This window comes from Anser brachyrhynchus, assembly GCF_964034855.1.
Source record: "Anser brachyrhynchus genome assembly, chromosome: 2".
NCBI classification, from domain to species: Eukaryota; Metazoa; Chordata; class Aves; order Anseriformes; family Anatidae; genus Anser; species Anser brachyrhynchus.
Genome location: NC_137695.1, coordinates 122,209,444 through 122,229,220, shown reverse-complemented (window position 1 = coordinate 122,229,220; position 19,777 = coordinate 122,209,444). Strand labels below are relative to the sequence as shown.

The window sequence follows — 19,777 nt, the reverse complement described above, 5'->3', positions numbered from 1 at the left end:
AGGTTCAAGGTTCTGTACATACAAAACAAAATTTATTTGGGGGTGGAAGGCACTGTAAAATTGTACAGGATCATCATAATTTCAGAGACACCACCTTTGCGTGGCTGGTTTTTGTTACAAAATACTGCTTTGTTTAATGAGAGTGACTGCTGACAATTACTAACTAATTAAAGCAGTATTACCATAATATTTTGCCTTGTAATGAAGATGCCCTTTTCTGGAATAGGTAGCCAAATCTAGCTTTAAACAGATTTGATGATTCAAGAATGGGTCTCTTCGTAAATGTTATTGAGTAAAAATAAGGATTGGCATTGATACACAATCTATCTATTAGAAGTAGTTCTTTACTCCAACTATTCATGCTGCTACTCTTTCCTGCTGATAGGTCATTCTTAGGAAAAAAGTCTGTAATGTTTTGGACTTTAGTTTTGCTGATACAGTAAAAAGACTTACAGGTTTACATTTAAACTAGGGACTCTCTCAGGCCTACATATCTTCAAACTACATACTTCATCCTTCAAATGCTTCTGGGTTCATTTTGATCCCAGACTTGCCCCTCAGTGACACAGACATCAGGGTAACAACAGGAGAGTAGCCTTCTGCACTCTTCAGCTGAGAGAAGATATGTCACCTAATAAAACATAAACAGAGCCCCTACTCCCCTATCATTGCTCTCTGTCTCGGTGGCTAAGATGTGCACGCATTCCAGATTTGTCACTTAAGCACATTCCTTCACTTTTTTTTTTTTTCCCCAATTTTATCACCTTCTCCTTTGCTTATATGGATCCATTTCTTCTCCTCTAGTCAGTTGTTCCAGTTCTCAAGAAGGATGAGTGTAGGGGGGGTCAGAATTAATTTCATTTTCAGCTTAGTAAACAAAAAGTCTAGGAATTGAGCAGCAAAAAGCATTAAGTTTCAGTCATAATTGAACCAAAGTCATAAAAATGTGATCTTTCCAAAACTGTGCTTGAGAATATAAAAAATGCTCACACTCTAGGAGCTACAGCAAACAGAGGGCAGCTGTCAACAGCATTGCCTTCTATTCTAGCAATAGGCCAGACCCAGAAAGCTGCTGCCTGAGTACATCAAAAATACAATTCCCTCACTAAAGTGGATAAACTCTTATTAATTCAAACAAAAACAGTGGCTGAATTCTAAAACTTTATGCCACACTTTCTTCGTTTCCAAAAGTCTTACTCATAGTAGCTGCTTTAGGGAAGCAGGGAGTATGCAATAAGATCTCTAGCCTTTGTAATGTAGATGTTGTCTTTTTAAAGAAGGTGTGATTATATTCTGAATAGGTCAGCCTCTGCGCCTGGCATTTCTTCTCTTTTTCCTATGACCTTTTACTAAGTAAGTGGGGGTTTTTGCACTCTTTTTTTGGAACTGCCCATTTGAGACAGTGAATATGAGAAGCACAGTTTGACCATCTCAGAGTTATTGCACTGGGTTATTGCAAGGGCAGCAACCACCTACTGCGGATGGAACTGTTTCTTACTTAACAGCATGCCTCCAATTCAGGTTTAACTTTACTTTGTCTTCTGTTTGTTCATCCACATTTCTAAAGATTTAAATAAATGTGCAGTCACATTCGTTCATGGAAAGTAACAAATGAATAAAACGGCACTGGACAGATTTGAGTTTCACAATGTATGCTGAAACAGATGTCTTCTTTTGAACGGCACTGTAAAGAATTATTAACATGGACCTTCCCTGGTTATGAAAGAGACAATTAGGAGCTTTAATCCAATATAAAATATTTCAAAAATGTTCTTTTTTATTAGATTTCAGCAGCAAGGAATACCATTAGACAGATCACCAGAGTAATAAGCAACATGATGCTGGGTTCCACCCCATCTGTGATATTTTAAAACTACACTCTACTGGTGCCAACCTTCAGATTTCCTATGGGAGCATTTATAAGAATACAAAACTCAATAGGCAGTACTGATGCTGTATTAAGGACTTGTGGTCATTTTCACCACAGAATAAACATGTGCTATAAAGTGGCATGTAGGATTTTTAATAGTAGAGAAGTGAAGTTTGTCTGAGATGAAGGATTTGATTCTATTCAATATGGTACAGAGCTATAACATTTTCAGAACTTTTTCTGCTGTACTGAGGCAAAGGAGTGACAAACATTTAAAACTTTTATTAATGAATCAGCTTTTAACCCATAGAGAAATAGCTTTAAATATGGTTTATAATCTGTTCAATGAATTTGATTGCCTTAGCTTGGTCCCTACTGGATACTTTTCCATATTTCAGAAACCACTTTGCTTCCCAAATTTGGCACAACTAGCAATTTATGGTGATATTAAGCCAAGAACTGAAATTGTAGGGTGTTGGAGATTGGGTTTATCGACTATTGGAGAAGCTGTGAATTCTGTCACAGCCATCTGTCCCCACCCAAACAATTTAAGGAACAAAAATACTGATTTGCTCAAAAGGAGCAGGCCTCTGCAGGCTGCCTATAGGGATGCTAGAACTAATTCTGACCTGAGTATCTGCACTCAGATAATTCTTAGTGTAGAACCATACTATAGTTGAAGATAACCTCATATTAACAGTATTACTCATATATTTTCTCATCAATAGGTCCACCTGCTTTACAGTCAGTTCTTTGTGGACATATGTACTGGGTCTGGCCGGGATGTTAACTTTCCCTGCAGCAGCCCATACAGTGCTGTGCTCTGCACTTGTAGCTAGAATAGCAGTGGTATCACACCAGTGTTGTGTCTGCTGCTGAGCAGTGCTGACACAGCATCAGGACTCTAACCCTCCTAGGAGGTGGGCAAAAAGGTGAGAAAAGAAACATCACTAGGGCAGCTGACCTAAACCAACCAAAGGGATATTCCATACCATATGATGTCACACTCAGCAATAAAAGGTGGAAAAAGGAAGAAGAGGGGAGGGGTGGGCTCTCGTTGTGAAAACATCTGTCCTCCTCCCAAACACCGGCTACATGCGTTGAGGCCCTGCTTCAAGGATGTGGTCAAGCATCGCTCATTTGTGAGATGTAGAGAGTAATTTCTTTCCTCTGCACTTCCACATAGCCTTCACTTGTTTAGTTTAGTTTTCCCTTTCCCCCTCCCTTTTCCCCTTTCCCTTTTTTTTTCCCTTTAGTTAAATTGTTAATTGTTTAGCTAAATTGTTTAGTTAAATTGTTTAGTTAAATTGTTTAATTAATAATAATCTTTCCTTAATAATTATTTTTTTTTTCCTTTAATTAAATTATCCTTATCTCAACCAGTGAGTTGTTCTTTCCTTTACTTCTTCGCCTCCTCATCTAAGAAGGGGGAGTGAGAGAGCGGTTGTGGTGTTCAGCTGCCTAGCACGGTAAAACCACCACAACATAACTACAGTTAGAGCCAAGTTTTAAGAACTGATACTAGGGTTGCAGTTCAAGATTTATATGGAAGTGAAATTCCTCAAAGCCATAGGTCTAACTACCAGCAGATTACACTTCATGACTTTTCTCTGGCGCCTCTGGATCACTGAGTATTGTGACACCGATAATGCTACAACTCAGCCTGTGGTGAAGAAAGTGCCAAATGTGATGCGGCCTATGTACAAATCCTGAAAAATCTTCAGTTCTAGAATGAGTGTTGCTGCTGATGGGAAATATCACATGAGAAATTCTCTGGCAGAATTGTCTTGCTCATGGAGCTAGGATGGAATTAGAACAAGGTTTGAGAAAGCAGAGATTACAGTCACTTTAATTAACTCCACTGTTACTTCTTGACATCACAGTTACAAACATGGGCTTTAACTGAATTCTAGTAACTCATAACAACCTTAGAATCACTCCTAAATGTTTTTCTCTTCTGCTTCTAGCTCCTATCCTTGTCTCTTGGCTCATGAGTACAAGGAGATGCATCTCTTAAATCTCTTGCTTTTTTGAAAGCTGAGTCTAGTAATTATAGACAGTTACCTATACATATTATTATTTGAATGCAGGTCCTACGCAATTGCCACTGCCAGTCAGGTTTCATGTTCAGAACAGCAGACATCAAAGACTTTGGTTTACTGATGGATAGATGGACTGGTACTGGAGTTGCAGTGAGCTTTCAGGAGGCCAGAGATGAAAGATCTAATGTTAGGTCTTTGAAAAGTTTGGCTGTAGGCTAGAACCATCAAACAAAATGACTTACTGATTAGTTCTTTGTTAAGTTGATTAATTAGGTGAGGGTTTGTGACAAAATGAATTGAGGAACCAAGTTTGTCGCTGGATTCTTCTAGAGAACCTACAAATATTTCTGAGGATGACTTAGGAAAATCTATTCGTACATATCTGTAATGGGTGGGATTTCCTAGGTCAAGCTAGGATTCGATTAGGATGCAAAAAAGTTCAAGATCTTGGTTTCCTAGGGCTCTTGTGAGCTCAGAAAGCTGAGCTTAGTAAGGGTAAATGGCTATGCAGGACAGAGCATGTATGCAATTTAAGACTGAGATTATGCTGGGGTTCAGACAGGTGCCAAATAGCTCTGAACTTATTCATGGGATCCTGAAAATACCATATGTTTAAGAGGACAATTCTTACTGGCAAACGAAGATCATTAATTTACAGGGGATATAGATCACTGGGCTACACTTTCAGTTAGAACACAGTTGATGTTTGTTTGGGTTGATGTTGGTTTGATGGTATTTGGGACACCATATAAGAAAAAATTATATTTATGGATAGAAATTGGTGTGAACTATGTAGAGATTCAGTCCTATCAGAAGTAAACGCTTACAGATAGGTACGAATGATGGTTTTCTTATATCACTAATAGTGCACCATTCATATAACCACCAAATCTGGCATCACAAATGGCCTAGATTGACCTTATCTAGTAAGAACTCTCCCTTTACTCCTTTCATTTATCTCCTGTGTGCATACACAAAGTAATTCAATGGCAGTGTTTACTGTGCCTCTGTGAAACAATGAAACATTAAATCAATTAATTCAGAAAGACAGTCAGACGTTGGTTAGATTAGGTCTGCCTTCCCCTCCTGACATATTAGGTTATAACTTTTCCACCTCAAAAAAGGTTGTACATCATTAACATTGCAATAAAATTATATAAGGCTAACAAAAGTAATCTACCACCATGCACCAATATGCAGATGTAATAAAAGACAAAATCAGTTCTCACAGCTATCTGGCCTGCTAATTATCCCTGAATATGCAAATTTGGCTTGTTTCTTGTTTGAAATCCTGTTTTATATTGGAAAACTTTCTTCTCAATGCACAATAGAAAATGAGTTAGAAGACATCAGTGAAATGTTAAAATGCAGTTGGGGATTGTTTCCATTTCATCTTGAAGTAATTTTAATACTGTCCTCTCTATCCCAAACTCCTTCATGGGCACAGAGTGATGAAAAGGAAGCAGGGAGTGGGAAGGCAGGGAGAGAGCAGTTTAGCTTCAATATTTGTCTCAAAGGATACTGCCAGTGTTTAAAAAGCCATTTGCTATGTGTGTTGGGCTCCAAAAGCCATTTTCTGTGTACCTAGGACAACTGTAGTTTAAGTTTGCTTGTTGCCTCTCTTCTTGCTTCTATTTAGTCTACATCCAGATTTACTGTATTTCTTCATATGCAACTAATAGTTCTTTCTGCACACTGCAAAAAGTGTAATGTCCTGAAGGCTTGCTACCAGGGTTAAGGTATTTCCCTGGAGTACATCTGGTGAAGCCAGCTGGTAGCATTTGTAACAGGGAAGGATCTAAAGGCTATAGTTAGAACCAGGTTTCTGATGGGCTCTGTCCTCTGCAACCTTGCCCAGGCTGCACACAAATGGAGCTCAATTATGTATCTTAAAATCTACTTAAGCATTTGTGCAAAATATTGCAGACCCCAAAGAAGTACCAGAGATGGAAGACCTCCAATACATGAATCTCTGCAAGGTTTGATCTATGGAAATGATTATCAACTCTTCTGACCCTACCAGTCACCTACCAAAGCTCGCAAGTGGACCAGAGCCATGACATCTATTTAAAGCATCTCAAAATTCAAGAGGAGAGGGAGCTCCAGATTTAGGGAATTGCCATAAGGAGACGATTACAGAAGTTTCCTAAGTTGCTCAGGGTTTCTCTTGAAGAGTCAATCTGTAGCAGATACAGCAACAGTACCAACATCAGCCTCAGCCTCTCCCTTGCTGGGAGGGATTTGTATTACACACACGCAGCTACATGTGCATCATATGTATATGAAACAGAGCAAGTTTAGGAACTGTACTTGGTTTGGGCCACATGTACTTTGTGAAAATTAACTGTATCAGTCAGGATAGAGAAGTATACAAGTGTTTGCAAGAACACAGAAAATTGGAGGACAAAGACAAACCATTGCTCTTCTAAATCTCTAGCAGGACAACACTGTCCCCGAGCATTGGGAATTATGTGTAGCAACATGCACAGCTGCACAAAAAGCAAAGTGAGGAACACAGGAACACACAGAAGCCCCTTGGAATCTGGTCTAAATAGACCAGATTTTACTATACCAAGAAGGGCTTACATTTTTGGTCACAGTATCCAGCAGGAAAGAGTATGAAAGCACTGAGTTGTGGTTTGAAGCTAGTAAGTATGTTGTTGCTTTAAGACAAGAAGCTTTCTACAGCCAAAGGGAAACTTGTTAAGTCCCAATTAAAACTAAACACATTCAAAAAATCACTAACATTAGATCAAGATTTTGCTCTTTTCTCCATTTTAAGCCAAATACACAAACAGTATATGGTTTAACTATAGGGAGTATAGCTAGTTTCTGGTCTGTATTTTGCAGTTATTAAATGGTTCTAAAAAGGACATTGATTTATATTAAGATGATAGATGTAGCTCCTGATGAAACTGAGACATATCACCCACTAGTGAAGTATTTAAGTAAATATTTAAACCTATTCAGATTTCTACCTCAAATCTTCTCTTGAAAAGTATATTATCCCATGTACTTTATAGCAAAGTTATAGCTCAGTAGATGCAACTTTCAATGTGAAAGAAAGTATTTAAACGTAAAATAAGCTTTAAGAACATCTTTTCAACAGTTGAAGAAAGTATGTATGTTGCTTCTTGAAAATTTCTAGAATATGTAGGTATGTTTTCTCTTAATCTCCATATTTCTTTGCCTGACGCTTGACTCAGAAGGGAGTTGTGGGTGTTCAGCATTCCAGGAAAGAGCAACTGACAGGCTCTTGACTTTCGTTGCAAGAAAACAAAATTGAATGAACTATTTTGAAACACTTGAATGCTTTTAAAGTGTCGATCTGTAGATCATATATTACAGAATGTACATTGTGTTTATTTCAATTCTATGCACACATTTTGCATGACCTTAATAATCTACCCATGATTTAAGATCTTAGGAGTGACCCTCATTTTCAGAGTCAAGTTTTTCAAATGTTTCAAATCAGATCCAGTAAAGCAAACTAACAGAAAATTATTAAAGGATATAGTTAGTTTTGAACTTATGTTTAAGCACTTTCCTGAATACTATGAACCTAAAGACATGCTTGAGGCCTTACTTGAAGTAGGATATATATTGCACAATGCAATCATGGAATCATGGTTAGAGAGTAGAGAGCTACAAAAAGACACAGGCAAATTTCTACATTATTTCACGTAGAAATTCAGTGCTTAAGACCTCTGAACTTTTCATCATGTTTTAGAATTTCAGTGAATTTCATTCACTGAACTCACACATTTTCTTCAAATTCCATGAGATTCATTTCTATGCATATAATTGCATCTCTTTTTTTCCATGTCCATTAGCTATAAAGATCTCATGCCTGTATGAACTTAAAAAAAATAAAAATAAAAATAATTAAAAAATAAACATAATGCACTGAAAGGAAGGAGAAATACTACATTCCACACCCTTACCTCTGTGTGCTTTATTTCAAACTGAAAGAAAGGGAAAATTAGAATATTTTGGAGCACCTATAGTCGTGTCAGTCCTCTTCTAAAGCAAGTGTTGGAACCACAATGCAACAAAGGTAATCATCACCACCATGAACTGTTTTTGAAAAAGAAAAGAGCAAGCAAATTTGCCATGTCAAATGAGGCAGTTCAGTGACAGGGGTGAGGAAATCAAAAGGAACAAAAGCACCTAACACTAAGCTGTAGGAAATTATGACTTCCAGTTGCAATCGTAGCTGCTTTCTTCACAGAAAATGTCCAGGACGATACAATGAGATGAGTGAATTGCATAGTGACCTAAATATTGTGCAGTGTCCCTGACCCAGTGGCTTCCCTCCAAGCATAAATCTTTCACACAGATTTTAGATTACATGTCAGTATAAGAACAGTTAAAAAGAAACATTTTTATTTTACAAACAGCTGCTAGGAAAAAAGCCACAAACAAATGTTTTGTAATTAATGATTCATGATGAAGCAGATCTAATGAAAGCAACAGCGAATGGAGAATGAACTGGGACATTTGTGGAAAGGTTTTGGTTGGCTACATAAAACAAAAGACAACATGTTTCCAAATGCAGGAACTCACTGGAGACCATCCAAGATGAGTAGAACTATTGCCATCAAAAGATCAGAATGAAAGCAGTCAGGCACAGCTGGTAGAAATACACAGTAACATTTCTTGAGGATGATTTTTAATTATATTACTATGGTCACAAGAGAGAGGCCCAACTCATGTCCTGATGGAAATTGATTACCCTCTACAAGGTGTCCCTAGGAGAGCCAATGTTTCCAAAAGACAGTCTGCCTTCTAGTCACAGTGGGTTAGAGATGCCCTGTCCTTCTTGAAGTGCAAAAGCCAATCTAATCAGGTGTGAAGCATTTGATGTATGAAAAAATTAACCAGTATCTAGAGAGAAACCCTGGCACAAGATGAAAGAACCTGGCAGATGAGACAATAGACCTGGCAAAAATTACTGGAGTTTCATTCCAATTTTGTTGAAGATAATTCTTTTTTGACTTCTATTCTACATAGCCTTTCTTTTATTTTTATTCTAGGCTGTAAATCCAAATAAGTAAGCTAGCCATGCTACTGTGTGCCATGACACCAATCTTCAGAAAAGCACAATATAAAACTGATCATTCTTTTTCTCTCTAAACTCTTTGTTTTAAAACATGTTCCTAAAATTAATTTTGCAAGCAGCTTTTATGAAATATAAATACTGTGAGTTAAGATATCTGAGAGTATACGAATTACAAAGTAAAAACTAAGTCTCACTCTAATCAGTAAGTGGTTTCCCAACCTGATGGAAAATACTATTATTTTCAACAAGGCACTTAACTAAAATCAGTTTCTTGTGCATTGGAGAACTGTTGATGGAGCCTAGCAGCTATTTCAAGTAATTATCTGTCTAGAAAAAAAAAAAAGACTTTTGAAAGACTGTATCCAATGTATTTGTTTAAAACATACAAACAACAACAAAAACCACCATCACCACCACCAACACACAAGTATACACACTTAAGATTTATCAAGCACAGTGTTTCACCCAAAAGCACATTCCCTTAGCTCTTTCTGAAGACTGGTCTTTTCTGTCTGTCCTTGGATTTCTTCTGCCTTCTTCCTTAAAATCTTTTTTGTTTGTTTGTTTGTTTGCTTGCTTTTTTTTTTTTTTTCTGCACATACCTACCTCAGGAAAAGGAAACAAAATAAAGTCCCTCTCCTCCCAAATTTTCTTATACATTACACTTTCCTGTATGTGGCCAGAGTTTTGGAAAAGGATTCCTATTGTTTTATCTACTTTCCCACTTAAAAAAATGTAACTATATTTTTTTTCTGACTGACTAGTGGCTGTGCCACAGCTCAGACTTACTGAGATTTTCACATAACTTCCAGAATAACAAGACACATTTAGAAAAAAATCACCATTTCCTCATTGCAAAGCTTACCTAGACGAGGACACTCAATGACGGTCTATTCAGTTTTCCAAACACACAACTGAACATCCACACTGTAAACCAGCTTGATTTGTATCCATGTATTTGTCTCCTAGAACTGTGTGGTAACCTGTATTAGTAAGTAACATTTTTAGCAGGATTGTTAGAGCTTCACTAGCATCATTTTTCACACTCTGCTATAGAAGAAGCTGATGTCCTTTCTACAAAAGCAATAATATCAACTTCAAACTTAATTTGCTCAGGTACTGCTATCACAGAAAGAAAAATGTGTTGTACTGTATTGATCCAGCAGTGGCAGTAATTACAGCAGCTGGAGCAGCTGCTCCTACAGGTGGTATATGTGCATCCACACACACATCATCAACTTCTATTACAGAGGAAATGCGGTGGCATGTTTAAGTATATGTATTGAGGATGTACAGCATTTTGAAGTGGCTTGCTTGTCACTGGGGATAAATGTACACCACTGTCACTGGACACTTCTAACTTCAGAATGTCAAGGCATGGATCCAGCATGGGGCAACAGTGCACAGTAACAGATATACCTGCAGCAGACAAAAGATGTGGGACAGATGGGTGGACATTCCAGTAGAGACCCAACACAAGGAGCATGGCTCTTATACAAACTGAGTGCTGAGAAAGCTGACTATATTGCAGTCTCTGCAGTTTCTCTGTTCATAAACTGGTGAAAAGTTGAGGCAGAACAATTAACAATGTGGTGATATCACAACATAATTTTGACTAATTAACAGGAATAAGCAATGCTTCCAAAACTGCTGTGAGATGATTTTAATGAAGTTGTGTGAAGAGCTGGTTCTGATCCTCTAGCATACTGGCACGTGGGTACACAAGGATATGTGTATCTACTTACAAGCTGGGGACTTCTGACATCTGGAAGCAAACTCTTCCAAATTACTACAAGGCAGTGGTTAACAAATTCTATACTGACAAACAAGCTATCAGTATTGAAGTAACAGAGGTTTGAAGACAACTGATGATGTGATTTAATCATCGATGCTGAATTTAGCTCACTTTCTCCAAATTAAAAAATAAATAAATAAATTTGCTGGGCAAACGACGTGTTCAAAGACAGAAAATAAGAACTCCTAAGTACATTTCCTTTACTGAGCTCTACAGTCTGGACATTGAGATGTGTTCTAAGGGGCAAAGTGATGCCATGCATTTGGTATGCATTGTCATTAGATTGCTCATGTGCTTGCAACAATCTGGAGAAGCTTTAATGTATACATTTAAATGTATTCATTTTCACTAATGTTAAGAAATCCTTCTTCTCCTTCCTGTCCTCCTGATTATGATACAGTGATCTGTGGTCTGAACTTCATACAAATCACAGAAAATTTTCCTGAATCTTTTATTTCTTTCTGCCTGAACCACTATTTCCTTGCATCATTGGCTGATACAGAATGTCCTACCAAAAGTATATTCATTTCTTCCACAGAAATAAAGAAAGAAAATTCCCCTTTAAGTTCATCTTGACAAAGGAAGACATCAATACTTTTTATTTCTTTGGTGTGCCTCTATTTCATCCTCCTATAGCAACCTTCCCAAATATCGGCCTACAAAGAAGTGTGGTAGATGCAATTAACTTAAAAGAGAATGGTACCCACTGCATTGGCAAGAGGTGGGGCAGGGGTGTCAGGACAATGAGTCTGAGTTTTTTACACTGGTTAAATTGATTTTAGCTATTTCAGTCTTGGGATGCTTTATGAAGTGTTAAATAAGCTGGAGAACCCTGATCAGATCAGGCAGCAGTTTTCAAGGCCTTTGATACAAAACTATACAGACACACTGTAAATGAATGACTGAGAAAGTTAGACAGCTAAAGGACCAGCTGTAGGGAGTCTGCAACAATCTCAGAAACCACCTTGAATTTAACCTATGGGAAAATCTTGAGATTTGACAATCAGAAGCAACAACATTTTGCAGTGAAAATAAATAGGGTATAAAACCAGCATATGGGGCTTTTGAACAATAATGCCTTCCTTCTCTTGCCCATGCTCCATATTCTGGACAATGTCATGAAATACAGTTATTGCAATACCAACGGAAAGTGCAGAGGCTCTGAAGGGACTTTTTCACTTGATACTGCCACTGGGATTTGTGAGTCAACCTCTCATCCCACCTGCACAAGCAAACCCAAATTCCAAGCACACATAAACTCAATTTTAAGGAGCTTATGCCTGACAGGTACAATCCAAGGAAGATTCCAAGAGAAGCAAGGAGGGAAGCCACAACTGCACAAACCTTTCTTTCTTTCAAATTTGGACTTCGAATACACTTTTTTAACCTATATTTCATTGCTTATGAGATTTTTTTCCTTGCATCATCCTTTCTACTCTCTCCTCTCCTAACTCTGGATGGGAATCTGTAGTATGCCTCAACGAAATACAGTAAAATTACACCATGCATAAGGTTGGTATGAAAGTGGTTTAAAACTCTTTGCACATCTACAGCAGTACTAAATTAACAAAATTTTGTAATAAATTACATTTTATTATTGACAACTATCCTAAATTTAGTAACAATAACATAGATATATTTGTAATTGCATCCATACAAAGATCACCTAGTGTTAGGCACCTACTGAACGGTGAAGCTCCTGAACAAAGAAAGTAGCCTGTTATCATTAAATACTTTTTTTTTATGAAAGAAGTCAAAAGTAGAGAATGCAAAGGTGTACTTTTTGTTTGTTTTTAAGTTAAAAATATGCCTTCTTTCCAGGGAATAAATTTCTGGGTGGAAGCTCTTGTCATTTGAAATCTCACTTTCAGAAATATTGGAAGAAATTTAAGTAAAATGAAATTGTAACTCCATGAAGGTGTAAGTGTGCCAGCCTATATAAATTAAAGCTGAGGACAGCTGCATCCTTGATGGAGAGGACTGCTGAATAATACAACCACTCCCCATTGCTAAGGATGGGTGTTGTGTCCAGCTGTGTGGGCAGGACATGGACAGAGGAAGAAGGTAGTAGAGGTACCCTTGATAATTTTTCACCTGGACTGTTTGGATCTGAAGATGTCCCCTGTGCGTATTACATTTGGTCTTTTTGTAAGACAGCTGCAGTTCCTTCAGACACTTGCAGGGCCACAAAAGAGATATGAAGTAACTCAGAACCCCCATCTTCATCATGCTCCTGCAACAAGGATACACTGGGGTGGGCCAAACAGGGTCATGCAGCCCCATAGAGCTGAGGAATTATGTGTATGGAAACTTGGGCTTATACTGAGTTTATGTTCTCCACTCTCCTGCTGTGTGAGCACTAGAGTGATGTTTAAGGACTGCTTCATGGGTATTGTGTTGTCATGGCTGGAGTCAAGGTATGCAGCACTCATCTGTTTGAAGAAACAACAGGGGAGAAATCTCTAGTGGATGAAGGGATGAAGCCCTTGTGAGAGTTTCTTTTGACTTATCCTAGGGGTTTTAGAACTGATAAATCAAGCTTAATTGGAATTTAAAGACATTATGTGGTAGGAAAGACCAATTTGAAACTGAACCAAAAAGCACAAAACAAGTCATTTATAGGAAGTATTTCAAAACATTTACATATCTTTAAATATTTTCTATAAAATCCCTCAGCTCTTTAGATCATTATTTGTAGAGTTCATAAATAATAGTGTAACACATATTTTAAAAATATGAGAAGTATTCTTCCATGGAGTTGCAAAAGATAATGTACTTTTAAATCCACATACATTTCTAGAATTAATCAAATGTTGCACAATGTCCTTTCGTTTAATTGCATGAACAAACATAAAGGCAAAAAGACAAAACAAATTAAATTATCCATTATCTTTTTCTTTATCAACATCATGGCAACTGTTGGCAAAAAGATCATATGAGGCTAAAGGGAGCCTGACTTCCTTCATCCTTAACAGTTTTTCTCTTCCCTTATATAAACTATAATTTAAACTCCTATAAGCAAATAACTTAATAATAATACTTTTTTGTTTTTTAAAGACAGCTAGGCAATTTCTGACAAGTAGTCTAAACACAGAAAACTATTCTGTAAACTCAAAAATAGCCACACTAATAAAGTGCAATCATGGTCTACAACTTACATCAGACTTCAGCTGACAAAGCTGACTTTCAAAAGGCTTAAACAATCATTACAACCTAGATGTGATACTGACAAAAAAAAGTAAGCAAATAAATAAATAAAAACCATCTCCACTGTGGATTATTTTATAAATTCTGTCAGTCCACTATGTATTGTATGTTCTTCACAGATTATGACTGATCCATGACAGTCCTGAGACAGGCCATTGCAGTTGCAGTATTATGGCTTTAAATGTAATATCGGACATCACCATGAGAAAAGAATACCCCCAGGAGTCGAGGACAGAAGGTAATACAGTGGCTCTTTCAGTGGTGTGGGAGACATAGCAAACTGCTGCATAGCTGAACAGTTCCCCTTTGTTCTCTCTTCAGCTATGGATCTGATTTCTCTGAATTGGGCTTATTATAATAAATATAGATGCACAACATGATTATTTATGGGAAGAAAACAGACAAAAGAGGTTGAGTTGCTGGTACCTAAAACCTCATTTTCTGAGCTTCTCCCCTTGAGGCCCTTTTCATTTGTTGCACCATTGTATTCTCATTGTTGCTCAATGATACAAGCCTAAGCTGTTCATCAATTTACCCACTCCCCCAATCTCTCTTTCTCTCTCATGTGTGCTTCCTCTCTCTTCCCATGTTAATAGTTCCCCTGAAATCCTATCACTTTGCTGGAGGATTGATGTAAGTCTCCAGCAATTAACATAATTACAAGCCTGATTATCTTCTAATTGCATTATGAGTATTTGGTTATTCACTACACAAATTAGAGAAAATTAAAGAGGAGCAAGATCCTGTGGTGTGGGCGGTATGCTTTCTAAACTGTTATGAGCATCTGAATGCTGTGAGATAACAAGAAGGTGAAGACGTTTTATATTCCTATTGGTTCACAGTTGTTCTTGTCACTGTGTAATATTTTTTTTTCTTTTTTCAACCGTGTTTCATTTCACTGAAAGATATGGTACTGCTTCCTTTGTTCACACAAGTTGACTGATAACATACAGTACACTAAAATAAATGCTATATTTTCTATATAGATTTGATAGAGTAGAAAGACAGCTAGAAATTTGAACAAAAGGCTAGAGGATAAATGTCAGTACTACTGAGAAACATCAATAATTCAAATACATAATTAAGGGATATAGTTTGTGGGGATAGAGAAACATAACTGTAAACAAACATGGAGAATTACAAGTCCTTGCCTGTCTCCTTCTAGCACTTCTAAGGTTACTGCATTATTACTTAAATAAACAGGGATATGTTTATACACTGAGTTTAAACTTGTTTTAGTTTAAACTAGAGGGCAGTTTTAAACCTAAATAACACTTTTATGGGGCATAATCAATGTAGGACAGGAGTTACTTTACCAGCAGCAATGCCAGCCATGAAAAGAAATGTTTGAAGCACATAGAATGGAAATTCATTAAAAGAAAAATATGTAATTAGATACACTTGAAAACTGTATTTTTAAAAGGAAATCATAGTTTGCACAAAACATGGACAGAAAAGGGTATGATAGGGAAAGTGAGCAAAGACTTACAGAAAGGCTTGTAGCTTCTTTAAGGTACTCAGTACCTGTCTTATGAGCCATAGCCCACCAGTGTTTTTCGCAGAAGACTTTTTCATCTTGTCAAAGTGTTCTTAATAGAAATTAACCTGTCAACACTCAAACTTCATGTCCCTGAATGAATTTACAGGATACGGCTAGGGTCTAATATCAGCAAATATAACTGGCTTCTGTACCAGGGGACCTCTAGTCCTCTCTTGGTCTCAGGGCTTTCTGTTAGTGCTACTGGCGCCCAGCCGCAAGGGAATAAATTTATGACATTTGCTGATTTCAAAGGGGTCAGCAAACAGCCTTTGGTTGAGAATTTTGTCTTCTGACCTAGGAACTGGTTGAAGTAGAATTCAAATGTTTGACCTAAGGCTTTACAGCTGTAAAGCATCCACTGTGGAAAACCATTTCCATTCACATCATTTCCTTGTACCTGCCTGGTGCGTTCAGCTGCATTCCCCTCCAGGTTTCTTTATAGACTTAGGAGCTAGTGACAAAGTATAAGCAAGGATCCTAAATATGGTCACAATACTTCAAGAAGGTCTCACCTAAATACTTACTTTGAGAGTTAGGTGTACACTCTAAATGTCCCAATGGCAACCATGGGAACAGGCTCTAAACTGAAATTTCAGTGATAATACTAAACTATATTCATCCTTTTTTCTGCTCTTTTAAGACCATATCCCTGCATTAGAACCCTGGTCCTAATTGTAAAGGAGATTGCAAGATCACAAAGAGTTTTTTATTTACCTCTTATCTTAGAGCAAAGTAAATTTCAAGCTGTTGGTACAACTTGAGTTCTCTGACTTTGTCTCCCATTTAGTGCCATAATTCATAATTCAAGAAACACACAACTTCTCATTACAGAGGACCCAAGAGAGTACCATTATTTTATGCAAATAAGACAGCACGCATTTTGAAATTATGGCATCAATGCACCTGGATTTTACAGGCAGCAGGGGGCATTCCAATGCCTCCTGCTGGGCAAGATTAGACACTGCAGGCTAAAACATCAGTCAAGCAACTGTCTTCAGTGCAGAATTCAGCTGGCCTTATTACTACATGCATGTCTGAAGGCCTCCCTTAAAACAAAATGAGATCTGTCTACTCCCCTAACTTCTCAATTCAGAAATCCTTAGGTCTGCCCTTTTTCCACATCTAGGGAATAGAATCATGGAATGGTTTGGGTTGGAAGGGATCTTCAAGATCATCTAGTTCCAATCCCCCTGCCACAGGCAGGGATGCCACCCACTAGACCAAGTTGCTCAAAGCCCCATCCAACCTGGCCTTGAACACTTTCAGGGATGGGGCATCTACAGCTTCTCTGGGCAACTTGTTCCAGTGCCTCACCACCCTCGTAGTAAAGAATTTCTTTCTTATATCTAATCTAAATTTCCCCTCTTTTAGTTTAAAACCATTCTCCCTTGTCATTATGTTCCCGAGTGAAAAGTTGCTCTCCATATTTTTCATAAATCTACTTTAAACACTGAAAGGCTGCAATGAGGTCTCCCCTGAGTGTTCTCTTCTCCAGGTTGAACATCCCCAGGTCCCTCAACCTTTCTTCACAGGAGATGTGCTCCAGCCTCCTGATCATCCTAGTGGCCCTCCTCTGGACTTGCTCTAACAGCCCCACATCCTTCTTGTGCTGGGGGCCCTGGGCCTGGATGCAGCACTCCAGGTGGGGCCTCATGAAGGCAGAGCAGAGGGGCACAGTCACCTCCCTTGACCTGCTGGTCACTCCTCTGTTGATGCAGCCTATGATGCAGTTGGCCTTCTGGGCTGCAATCACACATTGCAGGCTTATGTTGAGCTTTTCATCAACCAACCAAGTCCTTCTCCTTAGAGCTGCTCTTAATCGATTCATCACCCAGCCTGTATTTTTGCTTGGGATTTCCCCAACCCAGGCTCAGCACCTTGCACTTACACTTGTTGAACCTCATTAGGTTCACATGGGCCCACTTCTCAAGCTTGTCTAGGTCCCTTTGGATGGCATCCTTTCTTTCTGTTGTATCAGCTGCACCACTCAGCTTGGTGTCATCTGCAAAATTTCTGAGGGTGCACTCAATCCCACTGTTTGTGTCACTGATAAAGATATTAATCATAGGCAAAAAAAAATAAGGCATAAAAGCATGTCTTGCTCCAACAGTTCTCAAGGTCCATGAGTCCTGGAACTCAATTTCTTCTGAACATTTATTGATGAAAGAGGTTGGCCATTATAAATAGATAGATAGATTAATAAATAAATAACAAAATCAATTTAATTCAAGCTTAAAAGAGAAAGGTGAGAACAATCTTAATTACGTATCATTCTGGCATAGCCATAAGAAAAATCCCTCATCAACAGAAGAATTTTCTTAAACAAAACTGAACCGTGTATACATATTTTCATTTGTTGCTGCCAAATGTGTGTATAGAAGTATCTAGGAACCCCTCACCATGTGCTTCAACTGATCCATCTAGACAAAAAATAAAAAGAGAAGCTGTACACCATATGACTCCTTAACAGACACTTTAAAATTGTTCTTCAAGTGAGTTTAAAATAGATTCAACATGAAATTGAATTTTTGCAAGTAAGTAAAATTTCATATAACTTTCTTAAGCTGTATAATTTTAATAGTTGTAGACAGTGGGCCAAAAAGAGCTTTAATGTAAAACACACTGAATTTAGTGAAAAGCTTCATTGAATTTACTGGCAATTTGCCCAGGTGCCACAGGATTCAGTTTTGCACACACACTTTCCTCCCACTGCTTCTCAAAGCTGTCAGATGTACATATTATAGAGGTTTTCAGAAGTCCAGGACTGGTACTACAAGTGGATCTAGTAGTCTTATATCAAAGAGTCCAAGGAGAAAAGCCACCCTGGAATTCTGTCAGAGGAAGTAAACAACAGATTGCTATTTTCACTGTCATCTTTGTAAAAGGCCATTTTTTAGATTCTACAGATACTTTGTTCTGAATGGCACCCCTGAAATCTAATCTGAAGCCCAGACTCCCAAGTGAAAGTGAGTTAGAAGTAGATAAATGTGCATTTTTTGTTTCTTTTGCATTAGTACTATCAAACTTTTCAAGCAGGTTGGACATCTGACAATGATCATATTGACAGAAGACACTTATATAAAAATAAAAAATAAAAATCCTGTCTTAGTAAGTAACTTAGTAAATTTCCAGATCATAGCATCTCTGAATCCCAAATAAGTTGCCCATGTTTGTTCTTTACATTTTTTTCTAGCAATTGGTAGGAGGCAGTAATCCTGACAGGATAGTCCAGAGCCATCTCAGATTGTTTTAAACAGAAAGCAGTACGTGACTTAGCAGGACGGCCTTAATACCATGCCACAGCTATCCTTAAATTTGAAGTGTTATTTTCTTTTTTGATGCAAAAAGTGAAAAGCAAACAAAATATTGTTTCCCTGCTTCATTACTTTAGTAAGAAGGATTGACGATATGCTTAGCTGGCAGGAAAAAATAATTTATTTCACTGTCACCTTATTTGTTCACCTGCTGCAAGGTAAATAGAAGCTAAGTCACTTTTTATTTATTTAGCTTTTGCAAGACACCCGTACCAACATGGCTAGCATTATCTATTATATACAACCACTCTATTATACTGATCACAGAAAACAAAAACAGTGTGAGATCATCTAAAACCAACTTCACTCTCAACAGTTAATATTTGTAGAAAACAACATTCCACCTTTTAGATTTTTGAACATAATGCTTTGATATTTTTCCACTCATCTTTTTTCCAATTTAAAATGTGTTTTGAAAATAACAGTAATTTAACTTATTTCATGTTCAAAATGTACTAGGAAAGTAAACGGTCCACATGCAGGAGTTCTCAGTGTCTCGGTTTTATCTGTTATCAAAGATCAATTACTATTATTAGTAAAATCTCTTTGTCAAAACAGTACAAAAAATGTAACTGATAAATATATTTGAAAAATGCAGTTACAAGCCAATTCCCATGTTAATTTCTCAGAGAAATTTCCCACTAGGGCGTGGCTGAAAGCAGAGAAAGTGAGTAGGGATTGTACAGAGATTACTATGTATTAGCGTAAAGCATCTCTTTTCCTGTGAAGTGAAGAATGGTATAAGCTCCACACTCAAAATGAGAGTATAAATTTGACTCAACAAAGCAGCCTGTCTGTAGGAGCTTGTTCCACTCTTATTTCATAGCACAAATAAAATGCTTTTTTATCCTTCCTTTGCAAATAGAGTCAAACATTCTAAGTAAAGTAAAATCTTAAAACAAGGGGACAAGCAAAGAATTTATGTTTCAGGAGACTGCCTGATAGCT

The 19,777-nt window shown here is 37.6% G+C and overlaps 1 long non-coding RNA gene across 2 annotated transcripts in view; it reads right to left on the bottom strand.

Moving 5' to 3' along the window:
• Nucleotides 1-1,026: 1,026 nt before the first annotated feature.
• The window catches only part of LOC308189203, a 42,131-nt gene continuing 23,380 nt past the window's right edge, over nucleotides 1,027-19,777 (bottom strand). For both annotated transcript variants that reach the window (XR_013946129.1, XR_013946130.1), the window contains exon 5: nucleotides 1,027-9,957. This is a non-coding gene — a long non-coding RNA (uncharacterized lncRNA). The remainder of the gene's footprint in view (nucleotides 9,958-19,777) is intronic.